Source organism: Protopterus annectens, chromosome 2.part2 (genome assembly GCF_019279795.1).
Source record: "Protopterus annectens isolate FY-2018-M chromosome 2.part2, PAN1.0, whole genome shotgun sequence".
Taxonomy (NCBI): domain Eukaryota; kingdom Metazoa; phylum Chordata; order Ceratodontiformes; family Protopteridae; genus Protopterus; species Protopterus annectens.
Window position 1 is genome coordinate 868247837 of NC_056730.1, and position 21105 is coordinate 868268941.

The 21105-nt window shown below is 45.3% G+C and overlaps 1 protein-coding gene across 1 annotated transcript in view; it reads left to right on the forward strand.

The window, feature by feature from the left end:
• Window positions 1–21105, forward strand: part of LOC122795829 (iron-sulfur cluster assembly 1 homolog, mitochondrial) — a 579093-nt gene that overhangs the window by 404525 nt on the left and 153463 nt on the right. The window lies entirely within an intron of this gene.

The window sequence follows — 21105 nt, forward strand, 5'->3', positions numbered from 1 at the left end:
GAAGACCATATTCATTTGCTTTCTTGCATATTCACTATGTTTGCATGTTGTAACCGTGCCTTCTGAAATGCACAGAATGCATTTCTTCCAGTGTAATTACCACCAGACCTCTGTTTCTTTTGTATTTTAGTGTATAACCCTTTACCATGATGTAGTCAGCCAGTGAGTTCCTGGCATGCAATGTCTCCTTTTTTCATAATGACATCTTAGCTGTATTGAGTTATACTGTTGTTACCAATTACTGCATGTTTTTCTTCCAAATGTTAATGCTTTTCGTGGACATGCATACACTATGTTACAGACGTGAACATAATACTGGGCTGGTCTGATTTGTGTGTTGTCCTGTTCCTAACTTTGTTGCATTCAGTCTAATCCCACCCTCCTCCCCCATATTCCTTTCCCCAACCACACCTAACACAGATAATCTCTCATTTCCCCTGACACACACCACTATTCCCACCACAACTCACTCCCCTCCACACGACTACCTAATTATTAGCAACTACACATTCCAACACCTAAAACCAAAGCTCCTTCCTCACCTCCCTTTCTACAAACTGCATCAACACATTTCCGAACTACAGAATGTCACAATCACCCCAACATACATCACTAAAAATCCTCTCTCTCCACACAGCTAACTTAATCACACTAACCTTCCTCTACCTGCTAACAAACTTTCATACCCACATCCACAACCAGTACCTTCACTACTCCACAACTACTACCACGGAGCTCAAAACCCCCCTCAGCAACCTGTACATTGCCCCCAACCTTTACAGCATTTCCCACCTAGGCTGATTTCCACTCAGATACCACCAAGCCAGCTCTAAAACGGAAGCTGTCCTTAGAAACCACAACTGCTGTCTAAGTTTTGTAAGAACTATATTCGGTATATCATCAGTACAAATCAGCCGCGTTATCAGCCCCAAAACCAATCAACAAACAACCTCCACAAACTCCTCACCGTCATTCCCCCCACCCTAAAGGACACGTTCTCTTTAGAAGTGTATTAAGAGTTCATGACCTCCATGCAGTGCCAGCCTTGTACTCCTGACGTTGCCATTCTAACTGAAACCTGGCTTAAACCACATATCAAAAACAGTGAAATCCTACCCCCTGGATACAACCTATAAAGACTTGACCATACAATTAAATGGGGAGGCGGGGTAGCCAAAATGTTCAAACAAAATCTAGCACTTCATTAGCATCAAATACCAAAATTCTTTTCTCTAAACTAAACATTAATAAAAAAAAAACCTTGATCATAATGGCCATCTACACCCCTCCAGGAGAAAACTCAGTTACAGTTGACATTTCCACTGGTTATCCATAACATACCACCAAGAAACCATCATAATGGGGGACCTCAATACCAACTGGTCCACCTGTAACTCCACTAATCCCTTCAGCATTATAAACCTACATGGCTTCTCTCAACTCATACCAGAACCCACCAGAAAAGACAAAACTTCTAACAGACACTCACTTTTAGACTGGACTCTCACTAACAAATCACCTACATCCCTCCAAACAGGGTGTCTCCCCAACAGCATCAGTGACCGCTTGCCCATCTATTTACTTAGACATAACCTCAGTCTACACAATCAGTCTGCTGACTAATCTGTAATAAGAAGAAATTTAATAGCCAAACATTTCATTCCCTACTTCAGCAAATAAATTGGTTTGCCCTGAAAACCCTACCACTTGATGCTGCTGTACGTCACTTTAACACTACATCCTTAATATCTTAAGTAGCCTAGCCCCCTGTAGATCTGCTAGAATAAAAAGAACGCCAATCACAATGGCTAAACAAACAACACCAATTGCATGGGTACACTGGTTAGCTAACAAAAGCAAGACAACCTACTACTCTGCAAACAGCTTAGAAATAAAGCTAAATCCCAAATAAAAGCAGACAAAAAAACTACTACACGACTGCACAACAAAAACACTAAAGCAACCCCCAAAAATTCTGGCCCACTATAAATAAACTTCTCCGACCTGGAAATATGTCCACCCCCAGACTCACCACACCCCCCTGAGATGTCAGCATTGCATCTCGGTTCAGTTCCTTCTTCATAAACTCAATAAACTCTCTTATCAAATACAACCAAAATACCACACCCAAGATTCCAGCTACCAAACTAAGGGAGTAGGTAGCTATGTGAATTATTGTAAAGATGTCAGAGGGGCCTATGCCATAACTTATCCTAATGAAGTTTTCTCAAATACAAAAGTTCATTGTAAGGTGATAAACAGGTCCCAAGAAGTAAACTGGAAGCATCTTGTCATTATTTAGTATCAGAATAATGATATGCTCACACATGTGTACTTTCATGTGAACAGCATGAGTAGTTGTAAGATCCTGATTTGTTAAAATGTTGTCATACCATGTGTGCCTCTTGTGTCTTCAAAGGTAGAAAAGGGCTGTCTTTGTTTTAATTCTTTGGAATCTCTTGGAAAATTCTTAAATCTGATGTTGTCCTTTGCATTTTTCCTCAACGTATGTGTTACGGATCTGACCTCTGATCCAACTGTGCCGCATATCTCAGACTTAAGGATTCAACTCTTGAGCTCTTCCTTGTACCCATTATGCCCCAGCTAGCCTGCAATACCTCAGATCTCGTTTGACGCCATCTTGCACGGTCATGATGTTCATCGTGTTTCACTGTTGCAGTCATTAGTCTTGGGTTATCCTGCTGGCAGGCTACCCGCAGTCGGCCAGAATTCCAAAGTCTAGGTCCGGCTTCGGTTGCTGTCGCTTTCTCCCTGATGTCAGTGTGCCAGGGCTATAAAAGATGCAGCCGACACCATTTTCTCCAGTCTTTCTTGCCGCGCGGTGCCCGAAGCAAAAGCAGTTCGCAAGTGTCGGTCGGCCGACTCCTGAGATTTTCAAATCTGAATTTCAGAACCAAAGTCTTCATTAAAGCTAAGTACCCCGTTGGGGAAGCTTTTTTCTTGCTCCAGACCGGTGTCAGAAAAAGATAACAATTGTATTTCTTGTGGGAAGCAAATACCTCATAAGGATTTTCACTCTTACTGTATTCCTTGCCTAGGCCCTGATCACAATGTTGCTAGCTGTTGGTTTTGTGCTAGATTCAACCAACGCACTATCAAGCGTCTGTTCGATTTTGCATTTCATTACTTTGGCCGAAGATTTAATTATATAATGCCGGCGGAACAGCCGACAACCGGAGTTTACAAAAAAATGCAAGGACAAAGAATAAGGATAGGCATCCGAGGTCCAAAACCGACGACGAAGCCTCTTCTAGGCTAGTCGCCGGTTTGCCGGTTCTCAGTGAGGCACTTTCGCAGCCCCTGGTGCCTGCTAGCTAAGAACCACAGGCCGCTACCGACTCCCACGTGGGAACTCAAGGTATTGGACACTCTGAAATCAATCCCTCAGATGGGTCCGGAGCCACTGAGCAGGCATCGGCTTCTGAGGGTGTCTTCAGACCTACACAACTATATATTAAGCCATCCTCAGCTTCAAAGACCAAGACTAAAGCAGCTCTAAAGGCAAAGAAACAAGTACAGCATTCTCCTATTCAGACTTCCATGCCTAAAAAACAGATGCTCAAAATGGCCGAAGACCTAATTACTTTGATCAGGGGCTCCCATCCCCCTCCTGATAAGAGACCTAGGCAAGAGACAGAGTATGATTCTTCTGATCAGCTATCTATTTCCTCTGATTCCTCTTCTGAACAGGGATTACTTCATGCTTCCCTATGAGGATTCTGATGCTGAAGAATCCATTCCTTCAGCCTCTCCTCCTGAGGACTATTCTTTTGGGGAAACACTGCATACTATGAGGGAGCATTTCCACTGGGAGAGCCAAGAATATTCTGAGTCTAAGAAAAGGCTCAGAGACTTCCTGCTTCTTCCTCAGCATAGACCCCTTGCCATTCCACCTGTTCTAGACATTGTAGATGATGTATTTTCAGAGTCTGGAATGTCCCCTGACTTTTTACCCCCTGCACCTGCTAAGTCAGACAGATATTACAGGGTCCTGGATTCTCATAAATTCCTATATAAAAATCCCAGTGCTGACCCAGAGACCATTTTTCAGGGTCCCAAGGGGGTTAAGGCTTCCACTGCAAAAAACCCTGTCCCCTCTGATAGGGATGGGGGGGGGAGTATTCACTTGCCACCCTGGCTGTGCAAGGGCTTTAAATTGTCAATTTCATATGCTTAAATATCAGCAATATTTAATGTCACTACTTAAACAGAAAATGTTGACAAATACTGAGTGTTCAAAGAACAAGGAATTGCAGGATTTATTGCATGCAAATGAACAAGTGGGAAAGCATACTTTGCAATGTGGTTATGATTCACTGGAGGCCTCTTGCAGGGCCGTTGTTACAGGTTCTGTTATTAGAAGGCATGCTTGGTTAAAGGAACAAAATCTGCCTGATCATGTTAAAGCAAAATTATTGGATGCACCATTACAGCATGATACTTTGTCTGGTACTAAAGCAGAAGAGGTGTTGAAAAAAATGGAGGATAAAGCAAAATCCATGTAAGACGGTCAAGGATTTCGTACAGGTACAGCCACCCAGGTTTAGCAAGAACTGAACTTCTAAAAATTGGTCCTTTCCAGTCTCAGACAGACCACAAAGAGGCAGATACAGGCGTCCCAGAGGCAGATCTCAGCCCCAAGGCTCATACAGACCTAAACAATGGGGTGCTCCTACCTCCAAAAGCAGAGAAGACAAATTACAGCCGTACAGGAAACAGTCCCAATAACTTTCCTCTACCAGTTCCAAGCAGTTTTCCTTTGACCGCCCCCTTAGGGGGAAAACTAGCACTTTTTTCATCAAATTGGCAAATGGTTACCCAAGACAAATGGGTTCTGAACATTGTATCCCAAGGCTACAGGTTCCATTTTCACACTCTGCCAAGGTCAAAGGGCATGCCAGACCTGCCACACAATCGATGGGCAGAGGCACAAAAACAAATTACAGCCCTCATGGACACGAGGGCCATTCAGCAAGTACCACAGCAAGAGCAGGAGCAAGGATTTTACTCCAGACTTTTTCTAGTACCCAGGAAGGACAAAACCTGGAGAACAATTCTGGACCTGTCTTTATATACGTTTCTGGAAGTTCCAAAATTCAAGATGTTGACTCTTCAGCAGCTACTGCCCATGCTGGGCAAGAGGGCTTGGCTGGCAACTTTAGACCTAAAAGAGGCATATCTGCATGCCCCTATCAGACAGTCTTGCAGAAGATACCTCAGATTCATAGCTGGCTCAATGCGTTACCAATTCTCTGCACTGCCCTTTGGCTTATCTACTGCGCCCAGGGTCTTTACAAAATGCTTCGCACCAGTAATTGCATTTTGCAGACAAAAAGGAATTCAAATATATCCCTACTTGGACGACTGCCTAATTCAAGCAGAGAACAGACACTCTTCTAAAACATTTGGCGTTTGTAAAAAGATTACTAATTGGCCTAGGGTACACAGTAAACGAAAATAAATCAAAACTAGTGCCCTCTCAAGAGATAATATTCCTGGGTGCAAGCTTAAATACAACTGCCCAGATGGCTTATCTCACGCCAGACAAGCAAAAACAACTGACTACTTACTTCAACAAATTGGCAACAAAAGCCCACTTATCTGCAAGGAAAATCCTGCAGGCCTTGGGTTTCATGGCATCCTGCATCCTACTAATTTCATATGCCAAGACTGCATATGAGGAAACTACAATGGTATCTGAAAAGTGTTTGGACTAAGCATTGCCACAGCCTGGAGACAGTAATTGCACTCATTCCCTGCCTACAACAGGAATTTCGATGGTGGGCAGAAGCCTGTCACCACAACAAGGGTCTGCCATTCAGTTTACCCACAGCCAGACAGACACTGACAACGGATGCATCAGATTATGCCTGGGGGGGGCCATATGGCAGGAAAATGTATTCAGGGCACATGGCCTGCAAACCAGATGCATCTTCACATCAATCAAAAATAGATGCTAGCCGTTCAAAATGCCCTGACAGCTTTCAAGGACCTGCTTCATCCAGGACAATTACTGATAAAGACAGACAGCACTATGGTCATGTGGTACATAAACAAACAGGGAGGTACTCATTCCTAGCCCCTCTGCAGACAAGCAATGACCTTATGGGACACAGCATTGGCTTTTCAAGTTCACCTGCAAGCACAATTCCTGCCAGGAAAAACAAATACTCTGGCAGACGAACTAAGCAGAAACCTTATGGATCCCCATGAATGGAAACTGGATCCACAAGTCTTCAGCATGATAATAAGGAAATGGGGTTGTCCAGACATAGACCTATTTGCCTTCCCCCACAACTGTCAATTGCAGAAATTTTGCACAAGGATTTACCACAAACAGGCATGGAAAGTGGACGCCCTATCATTCAGCTGGAAAAATCTAACAGTATATGCCTTTCCCCCACTACCTCTCCTTCCCAGAGTACTCCAAAAGTTCAGACAAGAGAAGCCAAAAATGATTCTGATTGCACCAGACTGGCCACGCCAGCACTGGTGCCCAATCCTAAAGAGCTTGTCTCAAGGTCCAGCATGGGTATTGCCTCAAACTTCTCACTTGCTGACCCAACAAAACAATCAGATCCTGCACAGTCAACTCAGGACCTTAAATCTGGCAGCATGGCGGATAATGTAGCCATTCTGAACACTCCTCTTTCAAAAGCTGTTATGGATGTTATCTTGGAGGCCCAGTACCAGAAAATCTTATGCAGAAAAATGGAAGAGATTCTGTGCTTGGAACCAGGAACAGGGCATTGACACGTCTGTACCAAACATTCCTCAGATTTTACAATGCCTGACTGCGATGCTGAACAAGGGCCTTTCTTTCTCATCCATTAAGATTCATGCCTCTGCCATTTCTGCACATTACAATACAGAACCACCTATCTTCTCTCATCCTTTAAATAAGACAGTACCTCAGAGGGGCCAAAAACATTAGGCCTCCAAGGAGATCACCAATTCCGGCCTGGGACCTCAATTTTGTTTTGGAAAAACTCACACTGCCTCCTTCCGAGCCAGCATCAACAGCGGATATTAAATTCCTATCCTGGAAAACAGCTCTGCTCCTAGCCATTACCTCTGCAAGTTAGGTCTCGGAGTTACAAGCACTCATGGCTGTGGAACCTTTCATCATTTTTCATCCAGACAGGGTTTCTCTGAGGACAAACCCTACATTTATGCCTAAGGTGGTGTCCAGTGTGGCCCTCAATCAAACCATTCACTTGCCTACCTTTTACGCAAATCCACAGAACAAGGGTGAGAAAATTCTGCATTCTTTGGGCATGCACAGGCAGTTACGTTTCTACTTGGACGGAACTAAAGCTTTCAGAAAGACTGAACAACTTTTAGTGTCATATGCTGCAGGATCACAAGGAAAGGCCATCTCAAAACAGACCATTTCTAAATGGATAGGCCATTGCATCCTTTTCTGCTATTCTTAACATGGCAAATCAGTGCCTAGGGGCATTAGGCCTCATTCCACCAGAGCAGCAGCCACTTCAGCAGCCTTTCTCAGGGGAGTACCAACCAAAGAAATCTTAGAGGCTGCAACTTGGAGTTCAGTGCACACCTTTACAAAGCACTACCACTTGCCTCTCTACTCTAAAGTCCAGAGCAGGTTTCACCACTGCAGTTCTGCAGGGCCTCATAGCCTCTCCTAATCCTATTTAGCCCAGCCACCCTTCCTCAGCTTTGGGATTCAACCCAAGAGTAATGACTGCAACAGTGAAACACTATGAACATAGTACAGTTGTATACCTACCATAAATGTAGATGTTTGAGTGAATTCACTGTTGCAGTCCAGGTTACCCACCCACCATCCCCCTTCTCCTTGCTGGGACTCATCTGCACTTCTCTATCCTATACAACCTTGTTGGTGTATTTGCTTGTAGATGAAGGACATGTTATTTTTGTGTATGCATTTCTTATTGTTATATTTTTCAGCCTACCTATTTTGGGCACCTGACATCTGGGGCAAGAAAAACTGAAGAAAATGGCGTCGGCTGCATCTTTTATACCCCTGGCGCACTGACGTCAGGGAGGAAGCGACAGCAACCGACGGCGGACCTAGACTTTGGAATTCTGGCTGGCTGTGGGTAGCCTGCCAGCAGGATAATCCAAGAGTAATGACTGCAACAGTGAATACACTCGAACATCTACATTTATGGTAGGTACACAACTGTACTTTTCCTCTCTCTAAGCCCTTTTTCAATTGTACGAGCATTTGAGTAGTTTTTATTTAGGATATCTTATTCTAAGACTTTCTCTACATCTTCCCTGTTCGTCTGTCTAATTTTTCGGAGTTTCTACATGTTTGCCCTTATTCAACTACTCCTTTTTAGCTGTCCTTGTTTTGTATCATTGTTGGTACCAGTTTTCTTTACTTTTTGACTTAATTCCTGCCAGTTTTGGGGTACTTCTCCTACCATTGTTTGCAGTTGCTGTAAATTTTTTTTTCTTTCCTTTCCTTTTCTTTTTAGTTAGTAGTTAAGACTGAGAAACCAACAGATTTAAAAAAAATGCACTTCAAAATCTCAAATTGTCATGCCCACAGGAAGTGCATTTATTGCCTAGGAGCAGCACACCTCAATAAAAATTGTGCTATCTGTGCTGTCTTTAATTCTAGGGCAGTTGCAGATTGGAGGAACAAGTTGCTTCATAAAGGATTGCTTACCCCTTCTTCTTCCTCCAGGGATGATGCCCCCCAGAAAACCTTCTAAAGCTCTGTCAGAGCTTAGAAAGAGATCCTCTCCTCGATCTCTGAAGGTGCTACCTCTGTGACTTCATATCCTCCTCAGAAGACTAAGATCCTGCTTGTTCAGATCCAAAAAAGAAACCTTCAGGTCCTAAACCCTTGGATTATTGTAACAAGTAAATCTCCGAAACAGTGTTCGGAACTGACCACTAGTCTTTCAAAGTCTCCTAGGACTCACTCACCCGAGTTTGTGATCAATCCAGTGTCTCCTAAACTCCATTCCATCCTTTTTCAAGCCAAACCATGGAAACGCTGTCAGCCACAGTCCATTACCTCTTCTGTTACGTCATCCAGAAGTCTTTCCAGTGCTGAAGTGGATAGGATAATAAGGAAGTTCTTTAGAGCCCAGATTCAGGTGGGAGTTATTCCGGCTCCATCTCCCATTAGATCTGTGAGCCTCCCTTCCACTTCCCATATAATATCTCCTTCACTGATTCTGTCCCATGACTTTGGAGCCCTCTGATCCAAGAGTCCAGAGAGAGTCGGTCGGTGTCAGAGCTGGTTAGGTCTTAGACTCTGACCATTTCCCTGACTGGTTCTGCTCCTGTCCCCTTGGATTGGAATAAGTCACAGAGCCGAAGCATTGGCATCGGATCTTCGGAGCTGGGATCTACTCCATTGTTATTGGAGCTGTCCTTGCCCCTCAGCGCTATATAGATGTGGTCTGGCTCTCTCCTCAAGGCATGGATCAAGACAGGGTTGAGGATTGGCTGTTTTGGAAGTTTCACCTCTGGGGTGGCTGGACATGGCTTCTCCCAGTCAGTCTGCCTTTGAGGCAGTGGAGAGGGTTTTCTATTTTCCAAGAGATCCGACTTCTGGTTCTTCCTTGGATCCTACTCCTGTTATCCCAGTGGGTCCAAGCTCTGTTCCCATCATACCCACTCCATAGGGACAGCTAGTGCAAACTAGTATCCAGTTTCCTTAGAGGAACTTACCCTCTCTTTGAATACCTCCCCAGAGAATCCCACTAAAAAGGCTTCCTGTTAGAAACATGCAAAAGAAGGCACATAGATTCCCATATGGAATCTCTCACAGAGGATGCTGCCTTTGAAGAAGAGTCCTTCAGATCTCCACTAGATGACGTCTCATTTGGAAACCTCCTAGAGATTCCTAAGCAGAAAGGTGGATGGTCCTCAGATACTCCCTCCCCAGAGGAGTCAATACTTCTGGAAGCTTTTGGTTCTAGCCCATCTGAATTTTGGGTTACTCTCCCCGGCTGATGTACTTATTGACCTAGTTTCTTGCCTGACCTGGAAGGAACCTGACTGTCAAACCAGTTCCTCATCGTCCAGACAACATTTTGGCACCACTGAATGACCGACCCCATTGGAGCAATGAAATCCCTGTTGATGCTATGGTTGCGGTGGCAGCCACAAAAAAAGAGTAAGCTGAAGAGAGCTCCTCATTCCCCTAATAGGGAGTCGAAGGTGTTGAACAGATTGGAAATTACATATTTGATTCAGCGTGTTTTGGTTTGTGGTCCCTGAATTATTTAGCACACTTTTCAAGGCTGCAGAGGAGTTTGACCAAGGAGCTGTCCAAATCTTTGAGTCCATGTCTGCAGGACTATAAAAGATCGTCCTCACAACTGGTTACTCTATTATCCATTTCTAATCTGTCCATGAGGTTAATATCCCATGTTGCACTGGGTAGCTCACCGGCTGCTATCAAGCATTGCCATATGGTGAAATGTGTGGATACAGCTGTGTGACTTTGCAGAGCCTTTCAAGTCTTCTTTCATCAATGCTCCTTTTAATGAAACGTCTTTATTTGGCCCTTCTGTTAAATAAACATTCTCCCACAAGAACAGAGAAGGAAAGACCCTGTCTGCCATAGGGATTCTCTTTTCTACCCCTCAATGATCTTTTTCCTGGAATCAAAGGAGGCAAGAAAATGTGGATGTTCGTGTTTCACTGTTGCAGTCATTACAATTGGGTTATCCTGCTGGCAGGCTACCTGCAGTCGGCCCGAGTTCCAAAGTCTGGGTCCGGCGTCTGTTGCTGTCGCCTTCTCCTTGATGTCAGTGCGCCAGGGGTATAAAAGATGCAGCCAACGCCATTTTCTTCAGTCTTTCTTGCTGCGCGGTGCCCGAAGCAAAAGCAGTTCGCAAGTGCCGGTCGGCCGACTCCTGAGATTTTCACATTTGAATTTCAGATCCGAAGTCTTCATTAAAGCTAAGTACCCCGTTGGGGAAACTTTTTTCTTGCTCCAGACCGATGTCAGAAAAAGTTAATAATTGTATTTCTTGTGGGAAGCAAATACCTCATAAGGATTTTCATTCTTACTGTATTCCTTGCCTAGGCCCTGACCACGACGTTGCTAGTTGTCGGTTTTGTGCTAGATTTAACCAATGCACTATTAAGCGTCGGTACGATTTTGCATTTTATTACTTTGGCAGAAGATTCAATTATATAATGCCATCGGATCAGCCGACTACCGGAGTTTATAAAAAGCGCAAAGAAAAAGAAAAGGACAGGCATCCGAGGTCTATAACCGATGAGGCTTCCGTTGGGCCCTGTCGCTGGTTCACCAGTTGTCAGTGAGGTGCTTTCGCAGCCCCTGACGCCCGCTACCTCAGAGCCACAGGCCGCTTCTGACTCCCATGTGGAGCCGACTAGGCCTCAGGAAACTCAAGGTATTGGACACTCGGAAATTATTCCCTCAGATGGGTCCGGAGCCGCTGAGCAGGCATTGGCTTCTGAAGGTGTTTTCAGGCCTACACAGTTATATGTAAAGCCATCTTCAGCTTCAAAGACTAAAACAGCTCTAAAGACAAAGAAACAAGTACAGCATTCTCCTGCACAGGCCTCCATGCCTAAAAAACAGATGCTTAAAATGGCCGAAGACCTAATTACTTTGATCAGGGGTTCCCATCCCCCTCCTGATAAGAGGCCTAGGCAGGATATAGAATATGAATCTTCAGATCAGGTTTCCATTTCTTCCGATTCCTCTTCTGAACAGGAATATTCCCTTTCTCCCTATGAGGATTCCGATGCTGAAGAATCTAACCTTTCAGTCTCTCCTCCTGAGGATTATTCTTTTGGTGAGACCCTGCATACTATGAGGGAGCATTTCCTTTGGGAGAGCCAGGATTACTCAGAATCCAAGAAAAGGCTGAGAGACTTCCTTTTATTACCCCAGCACAGGCCCCTGGCTATTCCTCCTGTTTTAAACATTGTAGATGATGTATTCTCAGTCCGGTCTATCTCCTGACTCTTTACCACCAGCTCCTGTTAAGCCAGACAGATACTACAGGGTTCCTGATTCTCATAAATTTCTTTACAAAAAACCTGCTGCTGACCCAGAAACTATTTCTCAGGGTCCCAAGGGGGGTCAAGGCTTCCACTGCAAAAAACCCTATCCCCTCTGATAGGGATTCAAGGGCCCTGGACAGATGGGGGAAAAAGATTTATACTTCTGCTACCTTGGCTGTAAGAGCTTTAAATTGTCAGTTTCATATGCTTAAATATCAGCAATATCTTATGTCACAGCTTAAACAGAAAATGTTGACAAATTCAGAATGTGCAGAAAACAAAGAAATGCAGGATGTATTGCATGCAGCTGAAGAAGTGGGAAAGCATACTTTGCAATGTGGTTTTGATTCTTTAGAGGCCTCCTGTAAGGCCGCAGTTACAGGTTCTGTCATTAGGAGACGAGCTTGGTTAAAAGAACAGAATCTGCCTGATCATGTTAAAGCAAAGCTTTTAGATGCTCCATTGCAACACGATTCCTTGTTTGGTGTTAAAGCAGAAGAGGTGTTGAAGAAAATGGAGGACAAAGCTAAATCTATGCAAACAGTGAAGGATTTCTTACAGGTACAGCCTCCCAGATTTTGCAGGAACTGGCCTACAAAGAATTGGTCCTTTCCAGTGTCAGACAGGCCACAAAGAGGCAGATACAGACACCCCAGAGGCAGATCACAGCCCCAAGGCTCATGCAGGCCTAAACAATGGGGTGCTTCTACCTCCAAAAGCGGAGAGGAAAAATCACAGCCATACAGGAAACAGTCTCAATGACTTCCCCTGCCAGCACCAAGCACTTATCTTCTGGCAGCTCCTTTGGGGGGAAAACTAGCACTTTTTTCACAAAATTGGCACATGATCACCCAGGACAAATGGGTCTTGAATATCGTATCTCAAGGCTACAGGTTCCACTTTCACACCCTGCCAAGGCCAAATGGTATGCCAGACCTGCCACACAATCAGTTGGCAGAGACACAAAAGCAAGTTTCATCCCTCATGGACATGAGAGCCATTCAGCAAGTACCACAGCAAGAGCAGGGACAAGGATTTTACTCACGGCTATTCTTGGTACCCAGAAAGGACAAAACCTGGAGACCAATACTGGACCTGTCTATCCTAAACACAGATATTCCAAAATTCAAAATGTTAACTCTGCAGCAGCTTCTGCCCATGCTGGGCAAGAAGGCTTGGCTTGTGACTATAGACCTAAAAGGGGCATACCTGCATGTCCCAATCAGACAATCATGCAGAAGGTCCCTCAGATTTATAGCTGGCTCAACGCATTACCAATTCTCTGCACTGTCCTTTGGCTTATCTACTGCACCCAGGATCTTCACAAAATGCCTGGCACCAGTAATTGCATTTTGCAGACAAAGAGGAATACAAATATATCCTTACTTGGACGACTGCCTTATTCAAGCAGAGAACAAGGACATCCTACTACAGCATCTGGCGTTTGTAAAAAGATTACTAACAGGTCTAGGATACACAGTAAACAAAAAGGAATCAAAGCTCGTACCCGCTCAAGAGATAATATTCCTGGATGCAAGCTTAAATAAAACTGCCCAGATGGCTTATCTCATGCCAAACACAGACAACTGACTTCTTACTTCAAAATGTTGGCAACAAAGACCCAGTTCTCTGCAAGAAAAATTCTGCAGGCTTTGGGCTTCATGGCATCCTGCATACTGCTAATTCCATATGCAAGACTGCATATGAGGAAACTTCAATGGTATCTCAAAAGTGTTTGGACTCGACATTACCACAGCCTGGAAACTATAATTACCCTCATTCCCTGCCTGCAACAGGAGTTTCGATGGTGAGCAAGAGCCTGGCACCTCAACACGGACAGCCATTCTACTTACCCACAGCCAGGCAGACATTCACAACAGATGCATCAGATTATGCCTGGGGGGCCCATGTGGCAGGAAGATGTATTCAGGGCACATGGTCCACAAGTCAAATTCATCTACATACCAGTCAAAAAGAGATGTTAGCTGTTCAGAATGCCCTGACAACCTTCAAGGATCTACTTCATCCAGGCCAACTACTGATAAAAGACGGACAATACTACTGTCATGTGGTACATAAACAAGCAGGGAGGCACGCATTCCTATCCACTCTGCAGACTAGCCATGAACTTGTGGGACACAGTACTGACTTACCAAGTACATCTGCAAGCACAATTCTTGCCGGGAAGGGTAAATACTCTGGCAGACGAACTAAGCAGAAACTTAATGGATCCCCACGAGTGGAAATTGGATCCACAAGTCTTCAGCATGGTAACAAGGAACTGGGGATGCCTGGACATAGACCTATTTGCCTCCCCTCACAACTGCCAATTACAAAGATTCCGCACAAGGACTTATCACAAGCAAGCATGGAAAGTGGATGCTCTATCTTTCAGCTGGAAAAACCTGTCAGTATATGCCTTTCCTCCTCTGCCTCTCCTCCCCAAGGTACTTCTCAAGGTCAGATCTTAGAGGCTGCAAATTGGAGTTCAGTGCTTACTTTTACAAAGCACTATCACTTACCTCTCTACTCTAAATCCAGGGCAGGCTTTGCCACTGCAGTTCTGCAGGGTCTGATAGCCTCTCCTAATCCTCTTTAGCCAGCCTCTCAACCTTAGCTTTGGGATTCAACCCAATTGTAATGACTGCAACAGTGAAACATGATGAACATAGTACAGTTGTGTACCTACCATAAATGTAGATGTTTGAGTGTATTCACTGTTGCAGTCCGGGTTACCCACCATCCCCCTTTTCGTTGCTGGGACTTACCTGTACTTCTCTATTCTATGCAACCTATGTGGTGTATTTGCTTGTAGATGAAGGAAAAGTTGCTTTTTTTTGTGTATGCATGCTTATTGGCATACTTTAGCCTACCTTTTTAGGGGCACCTGACATCTGGGGCAAGAAAAACTGAAGAAAATGGCGTCTGCTGCATCTTTTATACCCCTGGCGCACTGACATCAGGGAGGAGGCGACAGCAACCGATGCCGGACCCAGACTTTGGAACTTGGGTTGACTGCGGGTAGCCTGTCAGCAGGGTAACCCAATTGTAATGACTGCAACAGTGAATACACTCAACATCTACATTTATGGTAGGTACACAACTGTACTTTTTGGAAATTCCAGGATTCTTTCCAGGACTTGCGCGGGGACAACTCCTTTGGGGCAGAGGGGGGAGTTTGAATGGAAGACTCCATCCTCTTGACAGACGAGGCCCGCAAAACCAGGGTTTCTGTGATTCTTTGTGTAATAAAAATAATATCCGGGGGTTATTTCAATACCATTTCTCCAGATCCCCCCCCCCCCAGCCAAAAGAAAAAGCTTCCAAACATCCCACTTGGAGAGATGTAGCTCAAGAGAGTCAGAAGCTGTACAAAATTCGTCCAAGAGGTCCCAGCAGACCAGAGAGGATTCAGAGCTTACTCAAGGTTCTTTTTAATTCCAAAGAAGACGGAACCTGAGGCCAGTTTTAGATTTAAGCAGTCTGTTCCAGTTTGTGAAGAAGTCAAAATTTCGAATAGTCATGGTTCAGTCCATCTTGCCATTGTTGTGCAAGGACAATTGGAGGTGCTCAGTTGATCATTAGGACACGTACTATCACATCATGCGCTTTTGGTTGGGAGCCAGTCAGTATCAGTTGAAAGCACTGCACTTCGTTCTCAACACAGCCCTTAGGGTTTATATCAAGTGTATGGCAGTGGTAGTAGCTCACCTGAGACTGCTGGATTCAGAGGGTTTCTGCAGATTGGAGTGTATGTGCTGTATCTTTAAGAAGCATATCAAGGACTGAACATGCGCATATAAATACTGGGCACGTGCTGTTCCCAGTGTCATTTTGAAAGTGCAGCCAGAGAGCGAGCATGTATGATTGCAGTAGTTTGTGTACAAGTTAGTCAGTAAACCTCTGTCATGATATGCTCGTATATAATAAAGGTGCTTGAATTGAACCCACAAAGACTCTTCTATTGTATCCAAAGTAGGAGAGCGACATGGTGTCAGAACCAGGATTCTAGAGATTGCTATTCTGAGCCATGAGTTGCAGAGTTAACAGTGAACGTAAACTAAGAGAAACGAGCACACAAAAAAGAGCCAGAAAAGAATTAAAGGTAATGAGAATTTGCACAAACTGCTTATTTTATATAAAAAAAAGATGAAATTGAGCATTACAAGTGCACAAACTACATTATTAAACAAGCAAGAGGCACAAAAGGTTTATTAACTAAGGGAAATGTTTAAGATTAAGATATTTGATGAAAATATTACCATAAAAGCAAAACGAGTATGTTTGAAGCAAAAATGGCATGATGTTATGTTGTCCATATCTTGCCTTCGTTCTTGCTGTTTGGGTTCAGAGCCGATCCTCTGCTCCAACTCAGCCATATACTATAGCTCGAGAGCTTTTACTGGCTCTAGGCTAGACCCTATCCAAGCATGCCTAGCGGTAGTTACCCAGATCTCATTTGCCGCTTGCAGCCTCAAGATTGCGGATACTGGCTCAGGCTAAGTGTATTTTCTATTTGCTATATTTTTGATAAAAAATTTCCTTTTTGTCTTCTAACTTGTTATTAGTACCTGTACTTCGTTCTTCTACCTTCCCTATCCCGTCCGAGTGACTTGCATTTTTTTTTGGAGACTAACCATTTTCCTCTCTGGCCTTTTCCTCTCTTTTAGCATTTACTGTGTTTTTCTGCCTCTGATACTGTCCTAAAAAAAAAAAAAAACAAAAAAAAAAATCTTTGTTTCCCGCCTTTGCTGTGCTAGAATAGTTCCGAATTCAGGTTTTGCTGTATTCCGGACTTCAGTAAAAGTTCCTTTGTTGCCCATATCCTTACTTGGATAGGAGGAAGCTTCTCTGTTCACCAGTGAGAGTGGGGAGCTTTGAGCAGCCTATCTGTCCCTGGAGGAGTGGTCTCAGCCCAGTAACTAGTTGTTTATTGGCCGTTTTGGGCTATTTCCTAGCTCTTTCAAGTCTCCTGCTTTAAAACCCGCTTTAGTGCGGTTTTTGTGCTTGTTCCGACTCAGCCAAGCTCCTCGTGGTCCTGCAGACCGATGCTAGCAGCAGAGAGACGAAAGAGTGACTGCTACCTGATTAAGTATTTCTTTGCTACCTTTACATTAGCGACTGCATTTTCCTCGCCTAAAAGCGAGTTTCTGACTGCTTTAATACCTAAATAAGCTTGTTATTGCATTTATTGCTTACCTGCACTTTTTAGCCATTGTTTGTTGTTTGATTTAACTGTTAAGGCTGCCCACTCAAGTGCGCTAGCCTGTGCAAAGTGTTTACTGTGTTTTTCTGCCTCTGATACTGTCCTAAAAAAAAAAAAAAACAAAAAAAATATATCTTTGTTTCCTGCCATTACTGTGCTAAAATAGTCTTGAATTCAGGATGTAATGTGATCCTATCTCGCCTACATTCATTACTGACTGGCTCGGAGCCGAGAGTTGGCTCCGACTCTGCCACTATAACTAGCACGAAGTCTCTCATTGGCTGGGCTAACCCTGTATCCCAGGATGCATCACGCCCAAACCCCCAGATCTCGTTTGCCGCTCCTAGAGTAACAACGTGGTCTTGACTTGGCTGTGGCTAAGTACCCTCTCTTTTTTGAACTTATAGCTGTTTGATCGAGTTATTATACCAAAAAGCTATTTTAATAGCTACGTTGTCTGTTTCCATTTTTTGTGACTGATTGCGGCCTTTTTGTTGGTGGTTGTGTGGTAATCCTTCTGTTTGGCGGGCTAGGCCCATTTAAGTTAGAGGGCCTTTGCCCTATCTTGTGTCTTAGTGTCAGGCATTTTTGTGTCTTAGTGTTCAGCGTTTATGTTAGAGCCCTTTCCACCCTCCCTCCTTGTGTTGCTGAGTGTGCGGTTGTTTTTCCTTATGTCTGGCAAGGAACAAAAAGAACATAAGCCATCTAACTTAAAAAAATGCGCCAAATGTGCATATAAAATGTCGTTGACTGATGGCCACGCCATCTGTGTTTATTGTCCTGGTGTCATACACTTGCAGGAATCCTGCAGTGTTTGTCATGCCTTCTCTTCCAGGGTTTTACAGGAGAGAAAAAATAAACTTATCCTTAAGGGTTTGATTAAACCCTCCTTTGAGGAAACTTTATCGTCTTCTTCCCCCTCAGAGAAATCCAGGTCCAAGACAAAAATGAAGTCTCCGGCTAGTTCTTCGGAGCCTCCGGAGAAAAGGTTAAAAGCTATATCTCCTTCCTCGGCTTCACTGGTCTCGGAGCCGCAGGAGGTACTGTCCAAGGCTATGTCTCCTTCCTCTGCTCCACTGATCTCTGAGGTCGGTTTCTTCGACTCCACGGTCGTTGGTGCCGAAGGAGGTTGAGGTGGTTCTCGAGCCTGCTTCGGCTCCGATCCTTTTGGAGCCGATTCGGAGCCATTCCCCCAGTCTTGTCTCGGTTCCGACAGAGAAGGTTTCTCGACCCCCTTCTGTCTCCTCCAAGTCCTCCAGGCTGTCTGATTTGGATGTGGATAGGGTGGTCTAGAGGCTCCTCCAGTCAACAGTGTTAACTAAATTATTTTCGGCTCCAGCCCAGTCTGCTCCGGAGCCAGCCACTGTATCGGTTCCGTTTCTTCCTCCTCCGACAACCTTGGTGTCATCAGAGCCGGAGTCTGCCGAATCGAGTGAAGTCCTTGGGTCGGCTCCGAAACCTCCTGCTAGTCTTTCGGATCTGACCTCGGTTCCCTTCTACAAGTTTCGGTACTCTGATGTCCTCAGTCGAACCCGAGGGGGATACATCGGGGCTTCAGGCTTCGGCTCCGAGTCTCCCCCTCGGTGCTTCGGCTAGGGGTACCCCGACTCTGATCATGGTCTCTGAGGCGGGTTTCTCGTCCAATTCTGGTGGACCTGCCTTTGAGGCTATGAGAAGCGCGCTGGCCAAGTCCATAGCGACTTCACCTGAATCGGCAACTCTTTTCCCAGACGCTGTGACTAGAGCTTCTGGTGCCCCCCTATCTCTGGACAGTGGGGCTCCTAGGCCTGAGGATACCTCCATGTGTGGTCCCCTGCTTTCTGAGGGCCCTTCAGAGTCCATGCCTGAGGAGCCTCCCAGGAAGACGTTGTGTAAGAGGAAGCACGTAGACTCCCCAGATGAGTCTGTCACCTCGGACACCGGCATCAATGATGCAGAAGGGTCCCCGGAGTCATCCTCTGATGTTGTCTCGTTCTCAGATATCCTGGAAATCTTGAGACAGCAGGGCGACTGGCCATCCAAAAACCCTTCTGAGGAGGAGTCAGTTTTCCTCAAGGGCTTCGGAGCCCAGCCTTCCGCCTCCTGGGTGTCTCCACCCTTCGATTAATTATTGGATCTTATTTGTCGAAGGGTGTGGGAACACCCTAACTCTATGGAGCCAGTTCCTAGCCGCCCCAATAAGTTCTTATCTGCGCCTCCTGGAAAAGAATTTTTGACCAAGGGAGTACCTGTGGATGCTATGGTGGTGGCATCTGCCACTCAGCAGGACGTGGCAGAGGCTTCTACTTCCATCCATCCTCCTAATAAGGAGTCTAGGAGTATGGATAGGTATGGGAAGCGTACCCTGTCTTCAGCGACCTTTACCTTGCAGTCGCTGAATTACTTGTGTCATTTAACGCAGCTCCAAAGGGATCTCATAAAGGAGTTGGGAGATAACCTGTCGGGTAACTTGCTGGAGGCGTTGGCCCAGTCTGTTAACGCCCAGCTGTCTACCCTTTTTTCCATCGTCATCTCGTCCATGAGGCTCATATCTTATGCAGCCGAGGGGGCGGGTAGAGCAGTGAGTTCGGGCGTAGCCCTCAGGAGGCAAGCTTGGATGCGCTTGTGTCATTTTGTGGAGGCTTTCAAGTCTTCTTTCACGGACGCCCCATTCGACGGGTCCTCCCTTTTTGGACCCAAAGTGAAAGACACCCTCACTAGATGTGAGCAGGAGGGTAAGACTTTGTCTGCCGTTGGGGCCCGTCTTTTGCTTCCCACTAGACCTTATCCCAAGGCTCAGAGGGGAGAGAGAAAATGTGGTTCAGAAAGTCTCAAAAGTATTCCCTGCCCATCAAAGTGACCCCCCCCCCCTCCAGGGGCAGAGGAGGGGGGAATTTTAATAGAAGGCGTCTCCCTAGAGGCGGTATAGACCCCCGCAATACAGGAGACCACGAGTCCTTTTCTGGTTCCTCCTACCAATGTCCCTGAGGGATTAACCGACTGTGCGTCTCCGGAGCCAGTCTGGGGGTCGTTTTTTGGAGCATCTTCAGGCCTGGGAGTCCATCACTCAGGATCGATGGGTGCTTCATATCATCACCGGAGGTTACACCATTCCCTTTATTCGTCGTCGTCCCCGCCATCAAGGAAAATCACGGACGTTCCACCCAGTCAACGGGATCAGGCAGAAATAGAGGTCTCAAAACTGCTAGAAAAGGAGTCATCCAACCAGTCCCCGCAGACCAGATCGGATTAGGAACTTACTCAAGGTTATTTTTGGTGCCAAAAAGAACAGGGGACTTGAAACCCATTCTGGATCTCAGCCGCTTAAACTGCTTTGTAAAGAAGTCCAAGTTCCGAATGGTCACGTTGCAATCCATTTTCCCATTGCTGAAAAAAGGAGTATGGATGTGCTCCATCGATCTCAAGGATGCCTATGATCACATCAAGATAAACAAGGCTTCCAGGAATCATTTACACTTCCGGCTGGGAGCCAGTCATTTTCAATTCCGGGCCCTGCCCTTTGGTCTCACCACAGCCCCCAGGGTGTTCACCAAGTGTCTGTCAGTGGTGACAGCTCACCTGAGACGTCTAGGATTCCAGATGTTTCCTTATCTAGACGACTGGCTCCTCACCGCCCCCACCAGGCATCTACTTGTTCAAGCCACGAGAGCTACTGTCAAACTGGGCCATCTTCTAGGGATTTCATTCAACTGGGCAAAATCTGTATTGCTGCCATCACAGCATGTTGCCTTTATCGGCACAGAGCTAGACTCTGTAGAAATGCGAGCTTTCCTACCGGCAGAGAGAATAAAAGTGTTACAGGCCCAAGTTCTGGCTTTACTACCCCGGGAAAAAGCCCAAGCCAAGATAGTTCTACAGTTGTTGGGATCAATGGC